Raw genomic sequence first — 6000 nt, 5'->3', positions numbered from 1 at the left:
TTATTTATCTGTGAGATGTGATGCCAAAAGTAAACTAGCCTTCCTGTAATTATGTCAACATTGTATAATAGTGTACACTCAATTGTAAAACCATAGAATCCCATTGATGATGAGCTTGACATAGACAAGTTGTGAGCGTGGTGCTGGAAAAGCGCAGCAGGTCAGGCAGCATCTGAGGAGCAGGAGAATCAACATTTCAGGCATAAGCCCTTTATCAGGAAAGGTCTCACTTTCTCCCATAGACAGGATGTCTTTGTATGCTCTTATTTAAGTTTCATCAGTTCATCGTAATAATTTAGATACCTTAAGTGTTCCTAGCAATTGATTTTAAAGTTTGCTTATACAATTATCAGAAATATTAACAAAGAAATGTTAGTTCATGATTTCATGGTGTGACTTTTTATTTAACGATTTTGGATTTTTTGTCATTAAGTTGTCTGCCTATTGGCTTAGCAAGTTTGCTCACAAGCAATTTATCATGTAAGTATGAGTGCAATTTGTACTACCTCATGCAAGATAATTGACATGGGACCATTGGCCAACTAGTTGCTATCGAAATGTGAATGGTGCATAATGGTTTTTGAATTGGTTCCCTTGCAAAATTTATTGGTACTACAATCATAGTGTTTTCAAAATACAACTCTGCAGCACTTCACAAAAATACTCCTTAAATGTTATTGAATATTATCATTTTTATTAGCTAATTCCTGAGTAATTTTCAACAATACAAATCTTTAATTAACAACTCAGAAATGGCAGAAAGATCCAATTGTAGAACAGGTTGCTCCCCAGTCACTGTATCTCCTGTATTCACCAAGTCTCATGAAGTACTGTCGCCCTCTGTAGTTGGGATGTTCATAGAAGATCCAGTAACCGTCCATCACCTGGCAGGAGTGGATGTCACGGTAACGGAAACGATCGTAGACAGATGGACAGTCATCCATGAATTCCATCATCTGCCCTCCAAAGTCAGGCCTCTCGTAAATCCTCATTCTGTAAAGCCCATCTCTAGACTAAAAGACATTTTTCAAAATTGTAAATTTCTTGTAAAAAATGCCATTTCATATTTTAACAGAAATTTAGAGATTTTCCTTCAAAATCTGCTGAATGTCAAAGTCTTTCCCAAGGATAACGGACAATAAATATCAGCAATGACAAAGCATAATATTGATCCTTGAAATTGCTATAAATAGGTAAAAATCTACGTAGGAGAGAAATAAATTGATTATTCCTGTAATTATTTATAGGTTATATTTATGGGCAATGCCACATTTAGGTGGAGCATATTATCATGAGGTTTTCTGACAATTAAACAACTGTCAACTTATTAAAGTGAGCAACTCTCCTTAGGAATTCATAATTGAACAAACAATTATCTTACTTTCTATACTACTTTTTGAAAATACACTAGGTGTGTGACTTTGACGTACCCTCATCTGTTGCTAATAATAGTCACGACATGCTTTCGTTTAAGAATTTGGATTATCACAAGTACGGAAAAGCCAAAATATGTCACATTAGCTCTTCCTTCTGAATAAGGTAAATTTGTAATGTCTCATTGAACAAAAAAAAGGCTAAAAAGAACTGCAGATGCTGGAAATCAGGAACAAAAACAACAGAAATGAGGAAGGGTCAATGGACCCGAAACATTAACTCTGATTTCTCTCCATGGATGCTGCAAGATCAGCTGAGTTTTTCCAGCAATTTCTGTTTTTGTTTTTGTAAAAGCTCTGTCCAGTTAAACTGCCTTAGACAAAGTGAAGTATAAAATTATATCTCAGACCATAAAAACATCAATTGCTTATAATGCACTGGACTAATAGCATGGGCGGAACTGCATATGCACGGCTGGATCATGGTGGCCATATTTGCAATGGAAAAATATTCAGCATTATCAATAAACTTTTGTTATATTTACAGATAATTCTGTAATGCAACTTTGCATATTTCTAAGCGAAGAAAATCATGAGTTAACATCTCCTCCAATTTGTTTATATTACATATCTTTTGAATTCTGCTGTTTCTGATTTCTGTTTCTCACAGAGATAGATAGACACAGGCCCAATCAGTGCTTCACTTTGACCTCTCTGTACTTACTTTGAGAACTATAATCAATGTTGCGAGCAGATCCGTACACTGTCATCTACAATGTTTGTTATTGTGATATTCTCATAGCATACTTCATATTTATTTATAAGTTTCTATGTAATGAAATTTTAGTTAGATGGTTTTGCTTCTATACCAGCTTAATTGATTAATTCAATATAATTTGTTTATGAGCAAAATAATTATTCATAGCAATATTGTATTAATTCTGAAAGCTATAAGTAATAAAGTATCAATTCCAATTTATTAGCTGATGTTGCATCTGAATGGAATGATAGATTTTCAATTAATTTGATACTGTAAAAATTAAATTCTGTGTGTTTCCAAGTATGATTCAGGACAATTATTATCAAAAGACATATTGTTTACAGAAAGTAGAGAATAAGGTGCAGCAAGCTTGAAACTTACATATGGATAGGTACGACACAACCAGATATTGTCGTTGAATCCCATCCAGCACTGGTAGTCAGGATACTCTCCCCTGGTCAGAACACGGTATCCCATGTAATTGGGTTTCTCATACAGCACCTACCAGTCACTCTCAACACGGATGGAGTTACAGCTGCTGAAGTAAGGGGACAAGTCGCCGCAGTCACTGCTGCACTCATAGTGCCGCCCCTGGAAGTTCCTGTCTTCAATCTGTATTGTCATAGAAGAATACAAAAGAGGCTTGATTTGGTTAGTTAACAAGAAGAGCAATTGTAATTCATTGTTCCCAAGCCTATCAAGTTGTTGAGTAAAGCTATTTGTTCAATACTCATATGGGCATCGAAATTAAAACAAAGGAGGGCAGTGACTGGCTTTCAGCAAATACAGAGGCAGGATGTACGGAAGGAAAGGAAAGGAAAGCCCAAATTCGAAGGTCTGTCAAAGGTCGAGGCAACAAATCAAAAGGTGAATCTAGACAGACTTCCACCTGGAAAGTGACAACATGCTCATGTTACTGTTGACCAGTCATTCAGTAGCATTTATCACAGTAATGTACTAAGCTGTTCATTCAAACGATCCCATTCTCCTAACTAGACAAGACTGCATTTTAATTACTATAGAATCATAGAATCCCTACAGTATGGAAACAGGCCATTCAGCCCAAGAAGTCCACACCAACCCTCCAAAGAGTAACCCACCCAGTTTCTCAACATTTACCCCTGACCTACACATCTGTGAACACTATGGGCAATTTAGTACAGTCAGTTCACCTAACCTGTGCATCTTTGGACTGTGGGAGGAAATTGGAGCACCCGGAGGAAATCCATGCAGACATGTGGAGAATGTGCAAACTCCACACAGGCAGTCACTCAAGGCTGGTATTGAACCCAGATCCCTGGTACTGTGAGGCAGCAGTGTTCACCAGTGAGCCACTGTGCCTCCCAAACAAAATAAACCAAACATGTTGAGTAAATAATAATAGTGAATATGCATAATTGTAAATCAACATTTTATGAAGTATTTTTGACCTTTCCTATGCTGAACTCCCTGTTGAAATTCTCAATCAATTGTAGAGCTAGAGAGTTGTCTGTTTTCATACTTGCCATGGTCCATTCAGTCTACAAAGAGCATTAATGTTTGAATTAACTTTAAGCCAAGTCAGCAAAAATGCTCCTGTGTGGCACGCTCTATTTACAAATAAAAAACCTGATTCAAGTGGACAGTTTGTTTTGTTCTCATTGCTGCCAGCTCTAATTTTTCTGAATAAGAGTCTTCACAAAGAGGGGCATTAATGAAAGTCTGGTAATCCCCATATAAAGGCAAGCAAAATAGGGCCACACATTAGCTAATGTTACAAAGATGGGGAATGTGTAGAAAGAGTTACTGTGCAGAAAACACATGCAGCAATTGGTTTGGGAGTTTATGTCAGATGTAAACTCATGAAAACATTAAAACTGATTGTCCAGATCCTTAAGATCTGGGAACTAGCAGCCTGGACACAACCTGGAACTAAACAGCAGCACCAATGCCAAAGAAAGTAAAACCAAATAAAAAAATTCAATCCAAAAAATGATTAATTTCAAATCATTTAAATTCTGTGTCTCTCTCCTTCCTGGCAATATGTCTTCCTTGAGACTGTTTTCAATAATGGTAGCAGATCCAGAAAGCATGGTAGTATGAGCATGTGCATTTGTGAAAGGCGAGAGAGAAAATGAAAGAGCTGGATTTTTTAGCACAGTAGTGAGAGTCAGAAGTTGAGTTTCTCTTTTGGTCTTGAAGCCACTTTAGCTGAGCCTCATTAAAATTAAGATTTTTCAGTATTCCCTTGATGTGGTAGCGACAGCTTTTGTCCAGTTAAGCATCTTCAGAGCCGGAGGTTTAATCAGTTACCTTTCAGCTTCAGAGAACCTCAAGCACTTTACGTAAATCTTCAATAAAGGTCAAAAATGCAGCCTGGCCACCACAACTGATAATAAGGGAAGAGACAGGAAGGTGACAGTCATTCTGCAGAACAGTCTTTGATTGCACCTGAACCCAGGCAGGAAGGAAGGGTCAATAAGCCTGTACAGAGGGCTGGCACACCTATCGGCAGAGGGAATGGATACTAGACAGATCATGGGTTGGAGCAGGAGCAAGAAGAGTCTCCTTGGTAAGCTCAGAAAGGAGAGTGGAGGAAAAGAGGTATTTGGTGTTGGCATCACCTTAGAGAATATAGATATTGCAAAGACTTATCCAGAATGCTCCTGGACTGTGAGGACACGAAGAATCCTGGTGTGGTTCTGGGAGAGAGAGGTATATGAGATTCAAAACATGGGACACTGTCAAGGCCCTGCAATCACAAAAGAAACCAGAAGGTATAGCAGATGCATTGGTATGGTGAGAATAGATCTGACAAAGAAAGCAAGGAAATGAAATGGAGTCCTTAGAGGAAGCTGGGTGGGTGAATGTTTAATTAAGGCAATTGCCAATGAGCTTTGAGTCTGGTTGAATCTACTGCCCCCTTGACCATGGCCCCACCTCCCACCACCAAACCATCATCTCCCAGACCATCCATAACCTCGTCACCTCAGGAGATCTCCCATCCACCGCCTCCAACCTCATAGTCCCACAACCCCGCACCACCCGTTTCTACCTCCTGCCCAAAATCCACAAACCTGACTGACCCGGCCGACCCATTGTCTCAGCCTGCTCTTGCCCCACCAAACTCATCTCTGCATACTTCGACACTGTCCTGACCCCCTTAGTCTAAGCACTCCCCACCTACGTTTGGGACACCACCCACGCCCTCCACCTCCTCCATGATTTTCGCTTCCCCGGCCCCCAACGCTTTATCTTCACGATGGACATCCAGTCCCTATACACTTCCATCCCCCATCACGAAGGCCTCCAAGCCCTCCACTTCTTCCTCTCCCGCCAAACCAACCAGTACCCTTCCACTGACACCCTCCTTCAACTGACTGAACTGGTCCTCCCTCTGAACAACTTCTCCTTCCAATCCTCCCACTTCCTCCAAACCAAAGGAGTAGCCATCAGCACCCGCATGGGCCCCAGCTATGCCTGCCTCTTTGTAGGATATGTGGAACAGTCCATCTTCCGCAGCTACACTGACACCACCCCCCACCTTTTTCTCCGCTACATCGATGATTGTATTGGCACTACCTTGTGCTCCCATGAGGAGGTCGAACAGTTCATCCACTTTACTAACACCTTCCACCCAAACCTCAAATTTACCTGGACCATCTCAGACTCCTCCCTCCCCTTCCTAGACCTCTCCATTTTTATCTTGGGTGACCAACTCAACACAGACATTTAATACAAACCGACCGACTCCCACAGCTACTTAGATTGCACCTCCTCCCACCCTGCCCCCTGTAAAAACGCCATTCCATTTTCCCAATTCCTTTGCCTCCGCCGCATCTGCTCCCAGGAGGACCAATTCCACTACTGAACAACCCAGATGGCCTC

The 6000-nt window shown here is 40.5% G+C and overlaps 1 pseudogene; it reads right to left on the bottom strand.

The window, feature by feature from the left end:
• Nucleotides 1–672: 672 nt before the first annotated feature.
• Nucleotides 673–2757, bottom strand: LOC140481754 (gamma-crystallin M2-like; annotated as a pseudogene).
• Nucleotides 2758–6000: the final 3243 nt, after the last annotated feature.

Source organism: Chiloscyllium punctatum, chromosome 10 (genome assembly GCF_047496795.1).
Source record: "Chiloscyllium punctatum isolate Juve2018m chromosome 10, sChiPun1.3, whole genome shotgun sequence".
Taxonomy (NCBI): Eukaryota; Metazoa; Chordata; class Chondrichthyes; order Orectolobiformes; family Hemiscylliidae; genus Chiloscyllium; species Chiloscyllium punctatum.
Note: the sequence above shows the minus strand (reverse complement) of the source record. Positions and strands in the feature narration are given on the sequence as shown.